At 35.4% G+C, this 14,539-nt stretch overlaps 1 long non-coding RNA gene across 1 annotated transcript; it reads right to left on the bottom strand.

Annotated features, from left to right (window-relative positions):
* Positions 1-11,675: 11,675 nt before the first annotated feature.
* On the bottom strand, positions 11,676-13,766 carry LOC107782870 (uncharacterized). Its single transcript, XR_001647337.2, has 3 exons — positions 13,618-13,766; positions 12,312-12,447; positions 11,676-12,236 (listed from the first exon to the last, which is right to left on the bottom strand). It is a non-coding gene; the product is annotated as an uncharacterized LOC107782870 (long non-coding RNA).
* Between the last annotated feature and the right edge of the window lie 773 nt (positions 13,767-14,539).

Raw genomic sequence — 14,539 nt, forward strand, 5'->3', positions numbered from 1 at the left:
CTGGAGGACTTTGGTGTATTCCCTAATTGTGTGCCATTATTGTGTGATAACACCGGTGCTCTCAACATGGTAACGAACCTAGTTCATCATAAGAGAACAAAGCATATTGATGTGCGACATCATTTTCTCAGAGATAATGTTGAAAATGTCTTATTTGCGTGAAGTTCTGTAAAACAGAAGACTAAGTAGCAGATATCTTCACTAAAGCACTAAGCAGAGAGTACTTTGAGAAGAATCGATTGGCAGTGGGGTTGATAAAATCAAACTAAGCACTTGGTCCCTCAATGATTGGATATGAAAGTCTGAACATGTAAAACAACTAAAAAGTGTTTTCTGGCAAGTTCTAACTCATTTCTATACCGTTACAGGTAGATACACATGGCAATTACAGAGCAATCTAGTGTAATTGCATCTTGGTAAAAGGATGAGACTCACATTTATAAAACTAAGTTAGGGAACATGGTTCCTTTGACTCAGGTTAGTAGTTCCTTTGTACTCTCATGCATATTTTTGTTAACGGTTGTAAAAGTGCCACATCATTAAAATTTCAGTTTCTTTTTTACATCTCTTTAGAATCCAAACGTCACACCAATTACTAAACGACCCGTCTACCCAGCAATCTATACCCGTTTGTAACCGATCCCTCACCCTCTTTAAATAAACCCAAACGTTGTCTCTTTCATCACTATTCACATCAAAGACAAAAATTCTCTTTTTCTCTCAAAACTAACCACTCATCTTTTGTTATCACTAAAAATCCTCACTATGTCTGAAAATCTAGAAGCTCCAAACGTTTCGAGTATAGTCCCCACTATGTCTTCGTCTCACGAAGCACAAGAACGAGAGTCTAAGTCCCCTATTGTCACCCATTCAAAACCCTACACCAGACCCCCAAACCACCTACTACTTCCTCTCCAACCCAATCGAGTTTTGGTTCTCACCGGAGTCGCAAGACTCAAAACTCTAAAAGGTTTGTTCCTAAGACTATGCCTTGTACCTTATCGGAGAAATGAAAGAGGGAGAAATAGTAGATGGTGACGAAGATCAGAAAGTTTCCAGTCTGAAAGTTGAAGAGAGTGCTAAAGCCCAACATACTGTGGTTCGTAGTAGTGATGGTTCAGCAACGATCATTCCAAGCTTCGATTTGAACGTTGCCAACCCCACATGTAATATTCCTATTGTTCATCGCTGCTGAGGGAAGTTTGGTTGGTGGTTATGAGGATGTTAATGAGACCATTGGGTCTCAAGGGGAAGGTAATGGTCATTAGGAAGAGGGTAGGAAACTGGTGCCCCTTGAAAATCTAGGACCTGATAGTACTATTAAGGAAACAAATGAGGGACTTGTTCCCTCAGCCCAAGAGGAGTCCTCTGCTCCTACTTGGGATGAAACTCCCTTCTCTTCAAAAGAGCCCCAGGTCAGTACTGATCCTGCTCCTTTTCCTCACTTATATGTTGAGCCGTTAAACTTTGGCATTCTTGAGATGAGATCTTTATCTGAAGAGAAAAATGAAAATAGTGAGGAAGCCTATGATGATATGCTTATAGCAAGCTTCATTGCTGCTAGAAGTGGAAGGGCAGTTCCTAATTTGCCTACTCTTAAAAGACCCACTACCAGGCTGTAAAAGAAGGAAGCCCTTGAAACTGTTCTGAAGAAAAACAAAGAAAAGAAGAAAATGAGGAGGTTGGTGAAAGGGGAAAAGCTAGTGAATGAGGAAGAAGTACCTCCAGCACTTGTTGTTGATGTTGACGATGAAGAGGTTAGTGAGGAACATGCTTCCTTAATTCGTAAGTCCTCTAAGAAACCTGTGATTCCATAACCCAGGAGCGAGCCATCTATGAAAGCTGTGGAAGTTGAAAATGAGGTGTCAAGTCTAGTGAGAAGGTGTCTGAAAAGTCTGGTGAGAAAGTGTGAGAAATCTGCAAAGAAAGAGAAAAGTGTGAGAAAATCTGTGAAAAGGAAGGTTGGTGATAATGAGGAATCTGGTTCCTCCAAGAAGGCCAATGTAAGTGTGGGCAATGATGAAAGAAGAGCAAACCTGAAAAACTAGAGGGTACTGTGGGGAAGAACATTTTCACCTAATATTTTGTACATGACAGGGATGCGTCAACTGCTTGATATTTGTGAGTTTCAAAAGTGGACACACTTGTTCACCAATGAGAGTCCCAAGGTGTATGAGGAAGAAGTACGTAGCTTCTATGCAGTCATGTTCACAATAAAAGATGATAATATCCGTTTGAAGGTGAATGGAGTACACTTTGTGATGGATGAGGTTGTATTGGGGAACATTTTGGGGGTGCCAACTGAAGGGATTTCATCCATTGAAGGGACATGTTCTCCCAATTTCAGAAGTGTCATTCTGAAGGATGATGTTGCACAGCAAGGGGAACGGGTGCACAAGAAGGCCCTCCTGCTAGTGTATCAATTGGTGTTTGAGATAGTGAACAAGGTCTGAAAGGTGTTCCATTATGTCAAGAGCAAACCTATTCCTCATGAAAGCACTGGATGCCTACACTACTATCAATCTACCTGGACTCGTTATAGAGCATATGAAGAAAGTGGCAGATTTTAAGGATAGTAATCATGGGTTGCCTTACGGATTCTTACTCACCAACGTGTTTAACTCCTTCAAAGTCCCTTTGGGGAAAGCAAAAGTGGTAACTCGCAAGCAAACCTTATCCAAAACCACCTTAGAGGAGTGTGAGCGCATTGATAAGAAAGGAGGGGTTGGCAGTAATTCCACTATCTCATAGTTGATTGATGCTTAGAATGCTGCAACTGAGGAGATAAGGAGGCTGGAGACACAAAATGCTATTCCTCAAAGGCAACTTAATCAGGCTCAGGAGGCACCTGGTTCCAGCAGTGCACTAGGCGCAAGGCTGCCCGTTTGTCCAAGGAAAATGCAGATCTCAGGAAACAGGTCAAGGACCTAAAGGAGCGGCTGCTTAACGAGCAAGTGTTTGTAAATGCTTGAATGGATATTCTCCTCCGAACTCTTGCCTCTTCATCCCTGTCTCCCCCTTCTAGTGCTTCTAAAAATAATGTTCCTTTCCAGTGTCAAGTTCAAAGCTATCTGTCCTATATCGTGGTCTTTTTATTTTGTTGTTTTGGTGGCTAGTACTTTTTAAGTTATTTTATTTTGTGAATGGTTGTGTAACAAATGGTACTGCTAATTCGGCTCCCTTTTATTTACAATTAATGAATATCCCATCCTTTTTACTATGCATGCCTTACACTCATGCTCTGTTCTTAGCCATGTTTGTGTGCACACATGTGGCATGAGTTAACCATGCTATACTTCTTTTTGCTTATTACTTGTGACTAATCTTTTTGTGATGCCAAAAGGTGAAAATTGACTGATGGGGAACAAGTTAAGGGGAATATTGTATGGTACTTTGGCTCTCAGGGGAACTTCAATTACAAGCTTGTCATCATCAAAAAGGGAAAAATTGATAGGTTATATGCCATGTTATATTTTGATGATCAGACAAACTTATTGATAAGAACTAGATGGGGAACTTGTGACATATCCTCAAAATGCTCAAGAACAACAAGTCTCAAGTCAGGCACATGTTCCAACAATCAGAATCAAAGAGACGATAGAGGGAACTGATGGACATCTGTTCCCTTTGCTGATTGTACCAGTCAACTGCTCACAGCTGTAAAGCTGCTGCAACTGTTCCTCTACACACATGCAACATTGTGAACAGTGCAACAGCCACTTTATGAGGAATGCCTTATACCGGATATTGCTTGCATCATCCAGATGATATCACTTAGATATTATTAACATGAAGCAATGGAGAAAACATACTTGCACATCCGAGAATTAATCAAGTTTCGTCTCAAGTATGTTGCCATCTTGCAAGTGACTTCTAGGCTTCAAGAACAAAGAACAGCATAACGAAGGACCAGTTTCCAGCATTGTGTTATTATATATATTTAGTTATGTTGCACCTTTGTTAAACTGATTTACTTGTAATTCCTACTTAGCTTAGTTAGAAGCATTGTGTAGGAAATTATTTGTAAAACCACAAACCTTGTGTTTTGTGTCTTGGCTAGAGTTAGTCCAGTTGTGAGCTTTGTAATAGAGTTATTACAAGTGAGTGAGGGATTAAGAGTTTAATTCCCATGAGGTGGGAGTTTTTCACGTAAAACTCTGCTGTGTCATTTACTTATCTCTTATTGTGTATATTCCGTGGAAACTGATAGAGTTTGGTGACCCTTAAGTTTCTATCAGAAGAGAAACACTTTAATGATAATTTTATAGTTCAAACGAGTTCTTTTTTTCTTTTATTTTTTGCATATCAAGAATGTACGTAGCACATAATTATTTTTCTGTTGTTATTAATTTAAATTGTTAAATACACTATTCCTAGAGGGTGGAAGCTTAATAAACTGCAAGTTACTAAGGACGATAGGGAAAAAGAATAAATTTAATAAGCGAGGAATTCTAGACAAGATCATAATTTAGTAAAAAAGATTAGCAAGAATAGGATTTCATTTTATGTTATTGACTTAATTTTCTATCAGCATATCAAGCTCCAGCAGCAACAACAACAATAACAAACCCAGTGTAATCTCACAAGTGAGATCCAAGGAGATTAATGGATATACAGACCTTACCCCTACCTTGTCAAAGCAGAGAGGTTTTGTCCGATAGACCTTCAGCTCAAGGAACAGTAAAAATAAAGCAACAAAAACAAACAAGAACAAGGTAGCATGGATTAGCATATCAAGCATCGATCTCTCAAAAGCTAAGGAAAAGAAATTATGACTCTCTTACTAAAAATCCCTGAATTTCAGACATCAATTTTCAAAGGATGTAGATATGATGGAATACAAAAATATTTTTGATTTTCATCGGAAGAATAGTGACACGACGATCAACCTGAAAATATGAAAGAATCGATTGGGGTTTTGGGAAAATGTATTAGGGTTCATGTGAGAGAGAAGAGAGGAGAGATGATCTTTCTAGAACTGATTTGAGGAAAACGACTCCGATGGGGTGACCCGGGTTGACCCTTCATATTATATAATGCCCATATTACACATAACTAATACAATGTAAAATTTGAATAGGCTAACTATTAAATATATAAATGGGCCGGTTGCATAATTACAATAGGCCCAATTACAAGTAAGATAAATAAAGGTTATGTTGCTCAGTGTTTCCTTATGGGCCTAGATTCCAAATAGTCCATGAGTCCAACACCCCCTTCAAGTTGGAGGGGGATAACATCTGAAACTTGCAAACAAATTGGTGATGAAGCAACCCAGTTAAAGGTTTGGTGAGAACATCAGGAAACTACTTTGAAGTGGAAACATGAGAGAGTTGAATGAAACCATTAGAAAGCTTCCCTTGAACAAAGTGATAATCGACCTCAATATGCTTTGTCTGCTCATGGAAAATGGATTTTTGGCAATATGAACAACTCCTTGTCGACAGGCTACTTATTAGACTTCCAAGAAGTTAAGCTATCACCCAGAAACACACAGAATCCAGTAACATATCGCATGGTGTCCGGGCAGGCTGCCCAATCACTGTCGGAATATGCTGAGATAGTAAAATCGGAGGAGTTAGAGTAAAATAGGCCAAGATCAGGTGTGCCCTTGAGGTACCTCAACAAATGTAGAGCAATAGCCATATGAGGGACTCTTGGAGATTGAAGAAATTGACTGAGATGTAGCACCCAAAAATAAATATCAGGCCTAGTGTTGGTGAGGAATAACAACTTCCCAACTAGACTCCTATATCTCTCAGGTTGAGCCAACAGATCACCACAATCAGCCTTCAGTTTGGAGTTTAATTCCAAAGGAAACAACAGAAGCAACCTCTAAACAATTAAATTCCCGCAAAAGATCAAATACAAATTTCTTCTGATTGAGGAGCACACCACCAGGTAAAGATGAAACCTCAATCCCCAAAAAATAATGAAGAGTGCCCAGATATTTGATTTTGAACTGGGCATTCAGAAGTGTCTTCAAAGCAGTGATTTCAGCAAGATCATCCTAGTTAATATTATATCATCAACATAGACAACAAGGATAACCATATGACCAGGAGAACCCTTGATGAACAGGGAGTAATCATTAAGGGAATGAGTATAACCTCTAGAGTAAAGGGCTTGATAAAGCTTAGCATACCATTGCCTTGAGGCTTGTCTCAAGCTATAGAGGGACGTTTGTAAACGACAAACCAACGTAGAAGAAGAAGAAGAAGAAGAAGAAGAAGAAGAAGAAGAAGAAGAAGAAGAAGAAGAGGCAGTAATGACAGAAAGACCAGGAGGAAGCTTCATATAGACTTTTTCATCCAAACCACCATGTAAAAAGGCATTGTTAACATCTAATTTAAACAAAGGCTAACCATTTTTAATTGCAATAACCACTAGATACTTAACAACGAACATCTTTACAACAAGGGAAAAAGTTTCATTAAAGTCCACCCCCTCAACCTAGGTGTCACCCTCAATAACAAGCCTAACTTTATACCTTTCAACAACGCCATCAACCTTATACTTAATCTTATAGACCCACTTACACCCTATAAGTTTCTTCCCACTAGGCAATGCAATAATGTCCTAAGTGTGATTGGCCTCTAGGGCTATCACACACCTTTTTTACTTATCATTAACCCCTTTAAAATAATAAAGAAAGTGATTTTAAAGCTCAAAAGAGTTTTCAAAATTGAAAAGTGACAAAATTATATTTTGAAGGATCTTCAGAGTCGCCACTTGACATATAATCTCGGTGTGCCAAGTCACCATTTACCTTTAAAACATATTTGATTCTAAACCAGTTTGCACCAGAGATTCAAGTAAGGAGGTTCATTTGACTCGGGGAGAAGATGTTAGACATTCCCCGAGTCCCGTGAAAGTCACAATTGCGCACATGATCTAGTTGGCTTTAAAAAATATTCTAATTGAGGCGAAAGCACATAGAAGCAAGATAAACACACAAAAGGCTTGAGGTTGTCCCCACCTAAATAAAAGAAAAGAAAAAGGAAAAGAAAATACTAACAGTCTACACCATGATGTCGGTCACGGCCTCTAATTACATTCACTACGGGATATACCCCGAATAAGATATATACAAATTCTATGGGGCATTCCCCTGCATATGAGGGAACAACCTTTCCCTTAAAAATAAATAAAGCATCCTAAAGTTTGCCTAGCCGAGTGTGGACGGCCTAAGCATGCTACTAACTATCTCAAAAGTAAGAAATAAAAAAAAAATCAAATATCCATGAAATTCGTCTTTCTGCCCATACCATTCATTTCATTTTAACCATCAAAATCTCAATAAAGTTGGACTTTATATTCATTAGGATAATGGTTATTCCTATTTTTATATCGGAAAAGGATCAAAATTGCCTCTAACATATTCGCTTTTGTTCAAAAATATCTCTCGTCCACCTATGTTGTTAAAACTGCCCTTACAGTTAAAAATCAAGCCCATTCATGCCCTTATTTCTGACGAACCATTGTAGAAATAAAAAGGAATTATTATATTTGACATGGCAATTGCTTGTTGGTCAAGATTAAAATCCCACTCCATCCCAAATATAATCCGTAAATAACCCACCCACGACTCATTTTAATTGTTCCGACCCGTTAAACTCCCTTTTAACCCCTCAAAACACCCGATTCCACACCCCACTCATGATCTAATCGTTATGTAAGTTTCATTTGTCAAAATTTCATTTTTTTTAATTATTTGGTATCTTATCTCTTTCCCTATTCATCTTCCCCAACTTAATTACCATCGACGAACTGTGAAGATAATTTTCTCGCATGATTTCAATTAACATCAAAAGACTACATGGTGGCACAAGAAATATAACTTTGACAAAAAGACAACTTATTAGGCTCTAAAGTCTTAAAATGAACCATTATTTTAATCCCAAAAATATCAGATTTCACTCAGAAAATTGATTTTACAAAAATATGTTAATTTAAAAATAAAACTAAGGTCGAAAAATCTGAGTGGGAGATAATGATCTATTGGTGTTGAAAGGTGAAGATCTAAAAGTTGAAGCCGAAGGTGGCGGTCCTCTATCAGCAATGGTGAGTTATTATACTTTGGCCATGGAAGATGATTAGAGAAAATGTTGAGTGAGAGTTACTCGCAGGGATGGAAGAAGAGAAGTTAGGGCATTTTAAAAGGGGGGAGGCATGGGTCAGGTATGAGTGTTTTGGGTCATGGAGGTGGTTTAATCAGTGGATGTTGGCTGAGGTTTTAATTTAAACCAATAGAAAATTGACATATAATAAGTAATAAAAATATTTCTTAATCAAAATAGGGCCATTACTTCCGAGAGTATGAATGAGGCCATATTTTTAACGGTGAAGGCAGTTTTAACAAAATTGGTGAACGAGGTTATTTTAAAACCACAGCGAATAAGTTTGGGGCAGTTTTTGCCCTTTTTCGTTTTTATATTAGGTTGAAATTAAGTATGTTGTTTTTATATCACCGGGTTGGTATGTAAGGGGTTATAGTGAGATTTATTCAAAGTAAAAAAATAAGTCTGGTGTTAAAATGGCAGACTTGTCATTTCATTTTGCAGTTTCACAAATGGCAGTGAAAATGGACCAATGTGAGATTGCAGCATTTTGACTATGGTTTTAACTCAATATCAAAATTTAGATTTTGTTTACATTGGGTTTGGGCAGTTGGCTTCTTTTTGGTGTCCAGTAGAAATAGTGTGGCAGGCCAGTTTTTGGCATGGTATTTAAAGTTTAGCCATCATTTTAAATGTTGAGCAAAAAAAACCATCTTTCAATTAAAATTAGCATTAAAGGAACTTTTTACCTTTTGCTTTTCATCTTCTTCCTTTTGCCTTGGTATTCAAATGCAGGGCGGAGCTATCATTATAGTTATGAAAATTTAGGTCAAAATATATTTTATGTTAAAAAAATTATTTAATATGTATAAATAATCTACTTAGAACCCAATAAGCAAAAATGATTGTGGTCCAGAATCTAGAAGCTAAAGATCCTAGTTTCGCCTCTCTTTAAATGTTTCAAATAAAACACATGTCGCAAATACCTAAAAGATCATTTCTAGTGCAAGTTGAGTTTGATCATGTTCAATTGGACATATACATTGATTATTTGTTCCAACTGTATATTTTTTTTCTTTATTTTTCTCACTTATTTTTTTTTTTTTTTTTGTTTAGAATGTTGAATTTGAGTAAAAGGAAATAGAGTTGCGGCTAAATTTCGGAATAAGCGGGCTTAAATAATAACTTGAAATCATACATATAATTTTAAGTGAATTTATGCACTTCATGACATCTCATATCATGTTGGCATCTAATTCATGTCAGAAAAGACTCAAGTTGAGCAAAGAATGGAACAAAATAACAAAGTTTAGAAAATTTTGGGGACACGAAAAAAAATCATAAATTTCATCGGATAAAAATAAGGAGAGATTACTGAATTAACCACAATTCAAAAATTATAATTACTCTGAAAATAGTTCAATTTTGAGGTCTTTCTGTTGATAAGACATCAGAGCATTCAACGCAATATAGGGCATAGAAGTTAAGGGAAAGACTCAAAGTCGTTTGTGGGGTTGGCAAGTGAACTAAGAGAATTGATAGCTTGCTTGCAAGTAAAAGGCCAAACTTCTAACAGTTGTTATCTTTTTATTTTATTCTTACTGTAATGATTTATTGCGTGACTTGTTTTATACTATATGTTTTTAAAAAATTATTTTTATTTTAAATTTCATGTTCGTAAAAACATCATCACATAAATCGAGACGGATGAAACAAATAAATTTTGACCAATTCTTTCAATTCACGTGCCGATAATGTGAAAGTGATTCAAAGAAAAAGACTTTTGAGATGCAACAGAATAGAACCCCACAAACAACTTGTAAAGTGTTTCCATCAATTTCTATCAAGGCAAGTTGTATATACTATCAATACTAAGAAACTCAAAAATAATTTCTTAGAACAACTCACAAACCGTGAACTATACTGCATGCATTTATAGTTTCGTTACAGTAAGCTCTTGTTTAATCTTATTCGATTAAATTTATGAATATTGTTTCAGTATGTAATGCCCTAAAATTTTGAAAGGAATTTGCAAAATTCTCATTTCATCACTCTACAAGAAAATATACTCAAGGGTCATGTATGATCTGCAAATTTAGAGGTGGATCTAGGATTTGATAGTAACATGTGTCACTGCTTTTAATGCAAATCGACCACTAGTGACGAAATTGAATATGGGTGGACATTTTATCAGTTTGATTCATTTTGGATTAATTCGGTTCGATCCATTTTAAATTAATTCAATTCAATTTTAAAAAAAGATCTCGATTAAATAATTTGATTAAAAAATAAAATTTAAAATAGTTATAAAATTTTAAATTAAGAAATACACGACTTCAATCTACATATATATAATACTCCCTCCATTTCAATTTAGATGAGTTAGTTTGACTCGACACGAACTTTAAGAAAAAAGAAGTAGACTTTTAAAATATGCGGTCTTAAAAACTTAAGGTAAAAGCTTTGTGGGGTCATGACATTTGTTTGGTTATAAAAACTTCTTGTTAAGGGTAAAATGGGTAAAATGAAGAGTTTAAAATTAAATTATTTATTAATTTAGAAATGTGTCACTTATTTTGGAACAAACTAAAAAGGAAAGTAGCCGATCTAATTTGAAAGGAATGAGTATTAATAGATGGCCCCCTTGTTTCATGCCAGAAACCACAAAATCTAAGAAATATCTAGCGGAAACCACAAAATCTAAGAAATATCTAGCGGAAACTTCCATTTTATTTCGTTGAAGTGCTTATATGAGTCCAGAACCCACTTGTGGTTATTTTTGCCAAGTATTACGAAAATGCATGTAAAAATAAAGAATTATCTAACTATATATAACGCTCTTTTAAAGAGCGCTATACCTTAACGGACGTTTTGGACGTTAAGGTATAACGCTTTTTAAAAGAGCGTTATACATATTTAACGCCTTTATAAATCGCAGCTATGCATAGCGCGGTATATAAAAGCGCTATATGTATAGCGGCGTTATATACCGCACTATACATAGATAAAAACGGCCCCCTTCCCTTCTTCCCCACGATTAAAACCAATCCCCTTCCCCTTTTTTTTTACAATCTGAAGTGCCTCCCCCACCCCCAAAAAAAAAAAAAAAAATTTCCAAAAACAATCAGAGTGGACCCCACCCGTCACACAAAAAGACAAGATTGTAGGTCCTACATCGTAGCCAATCCTTCTATTGTTGTGGTTTGCTTGTTTCAGACTCAAATTTTTAATTTATCAACTCTCCGAAAAATATAAATTGAGGTATTCTAATTTAGTTTATGTCGAAACTCATATAAATAATGCATATTAGTTGTTTTGAATGTGTTTCCATGTTATTTTGTATTTTATTTTGCGATTAAACTAGTATGTTATTTTTATTTGGACTAAGATATTAGTATTCTAAAAAAATATATAAAAATTGAGAAATCATTATTATTTGTTAATTAAAATATTTAATAAATTTCTTTTACTGTTTTATATGTATTTTTGTGAATGTTTTGTGAATAAATTTATTGTTATTTTTATCTAGTTTAGATTATTTATTTTCTTAAAGACTAGTAATATAGTGCCCTTTTAGCGTAGTAAAATGTAGAGCCTTTTACCGTAGTATCCATGTAGTTTAAGTATCTCTTATATTGATAGATCAAACACAAACTCTGTCCAATTTACAAAAATTAATTATTTAATTTACAAAAAATATATATAAAATTATGAAACTAACATGTAAAATATTAAAATTGACACACATAAGAATTCAGGATAGCTTGGTGCTACTGGGCCTCAAATATTAGCATGCCCTTTGCCAACATTGTTGCTCTAGAATCATCCCATATTGTTGTCCGAATTTTATCAAAATCCCTTGTCAGAGTATCCATATCCGGCATATTTGGCAAATGATCAAGGTGGGGAATCTTCCTTGAATGAAACGGAACTTGGAACTCGTACACTCTTGGTCTAACGGGGGGTGGAGCATACTCCCTCGTCAAATCAGGTCCTTCATTCTCTTCCTCCTTATCACCATCCTCACGAGGGAAGGGTGTGTCGTCTCCAGAATCATCGGCATTGTTGTCATAATCACTGTTCTATTCCTTATTCTGTGCATCTGCCAGATCCCGATTTAATATGTCATCTTCGGGCAATTGAGTCAGGACAGGTGGTTCAACTTGCTCGTTTTCACTGCACAAACAACAAAATAAACATCATTATTGAAATTAATAAATACTTTTCATATAGCTGTATCACTTCACTTACAAGTCATAATGTGTTGACATTCCTTGATGGACATTATCCTGTTGGTGATGACTCCCGGATGGACCACCATGATCCAACACACCAGAACTACGCATATTCCAACTGGCCGTGGGTTCATAACTTGTAAAAGTCATATCTAGCCGGTACCCCCGTGGAATATGTGAGCGTTAATACAAATTCAATACAACAACAATATATATATATATATATATATATATATATATATATATATATATATATATATATATATATATATATATCAATTTAATTGTTTCTTGCTTATAATTTTTGTTGTCTATCATAAGAAATCATTTATACTTCGTCTCCGGTTAGTAAGTATTTTGTAGTTGTTTGTCAACCATTGTAAACTAGAAATGACATTTGCTAAATTCTTAACTCACACCAAAGGCAAAAACAAACAAAAAACACCTATTTAACAATTATCCAAATGTGGTGAGGCATATTCTTATTAAATTCTTATAACTAACATGCGTATGGACATAGACCATAGTATCTCCATGATTAGTTATTCAAAGATATTTGACGTTACTTAACTAAATGGAAATTTTGCTCTTCCCCTGTTTTTTCCTTTGCCATAATTCTGATACAACATTAAGTCAATAATATAAAATGAAATCCTATACTTGCTAATCTTTTTTACCTAGTTATGATCTTTTCTACACTTCCTCGCTTATTAAATTTATTATTTTTCCTCATCGTCCTTAACGAGTTGCAGTTTTAGTGAGCTTCCTCCCTCTCGGGATAATGTATTAACATTAATAAACAACAGAAAATAATTATGTACTAGAGAATTATTTTGTAAAAAAAAAAATCGTTTGAAGTATAAAATTATCATTAAAGCCTTAATCGTTCCAAATAACTTACTAGAGAAAAGAAGCTGATGTCAAACCTCCTTGAAGTTTCCAAAACTACAAAATCTATCAAAAATAAATTCTGCTTGTTGTTATTCAATGAAATTATTGGCTAGTATAATTAAGTACATAAAGAAATATCAACGTTAATATTAGTAATTAGGTTTTGCAATCTAGTCCGGACATCATAATTAGAAAAGAAAATAACATCAATAGCTAGCATTGAAAGAAACAATTTCATCTACAAATCATAACCACGTAAACACAACATCATAAGTAGAAAGAAAAGAAAAACATAAAATTCAGAATCACCCTTTTTTTTTATATCATTGATCACTTCTACAATGATAATACTTAGAACAACCTCTAAACAATAACAACAATCCAGTATAATTTCACTAGTGGAGTTTGTGGAGGGTAGTGTGTACGCATACCTTACCCCTACCCTGGAGTAGAGAGGCAGTTTCCAAATGACCATCGGTATCCTTATCTCCCAGAACTCCCCACCTTGCTCTTGGGATGACTCGAACTCACAACTTCTTAGTTGGAAGTGGAAGATGTTTACCATCAGAGCAACCCACTTGTCACTTAGAACAACCTCTATTATACGGATTTGACGGCCGCGGAAGGCAGCGTCGCAAATACGGTTCGCCGCCACCGCCGCCGTTACAAACCGGCTGATTTCTTTTCAAAGCTCCTGGAGAAATATACTTTTTTCTTTCTTCAAGAAATCTTCTACTAATATCAGACTCCATTAATATCTCCAACTCTTCGATACACTTAGCTATTGTACCATTGCATGGTGATTGGCCTGTTACGGAAGTGATTATAAATAAAAGGGAAAGAAAAAGAGTGAAGAAATAGAGGATTTTTGTGAAAATTGTAGCTTCCATTTTTGGTTTTGTGTGGATAGTATAGTCGGTTCAATTATTTTTAGCTGTCCTTATAGTGACTTTATTTTGCTTTTCATGATAGTGGAAGACACACTAAGAAGCAGAGGGACCGCACTAGTCCACCAACCAAAACCTTTTGTGAATATATATTAATTTATAAATATGGTTGTGAGCTTTGAAATATTTAAATAAATAGTTGTGAGAAATTAATTATATGCTGTATGCAGGAAAATAATAGTAATAATAATACATTTCTAAGAAAGTAGTCAAAGTTTTCATTTTTGATCAAATTTGATTAGTAAGATTTGAGATCTTAAAGATGTAGTTGAAAATCGTCATTAATCAATAATGTCATGTACAGGACGTATCATTGCAGCTTGAAGTTGAATTTTTTTTTTTTTTTCCACTTGGTGTCCGATACTAGCATTGGGACCTGGCTAAATCCGGATTCGCGCCGGGAAGT

The sequence above is a fragment of the Nicotiana tabacum genome, chromosome 14 (assembly GCF_000715075.1).
Source record: "Nicotiana tabacum cultivar K326 chromosome 14, ASM71507v2, whole genome shotgun sequence".
Lineage (NCBI taxonomy): Eukaryota > Viridiplantae > Streptophyta > Magnoliopsida > Solanales > Solanaceae > Nicotiana > Nicotiana tabacum.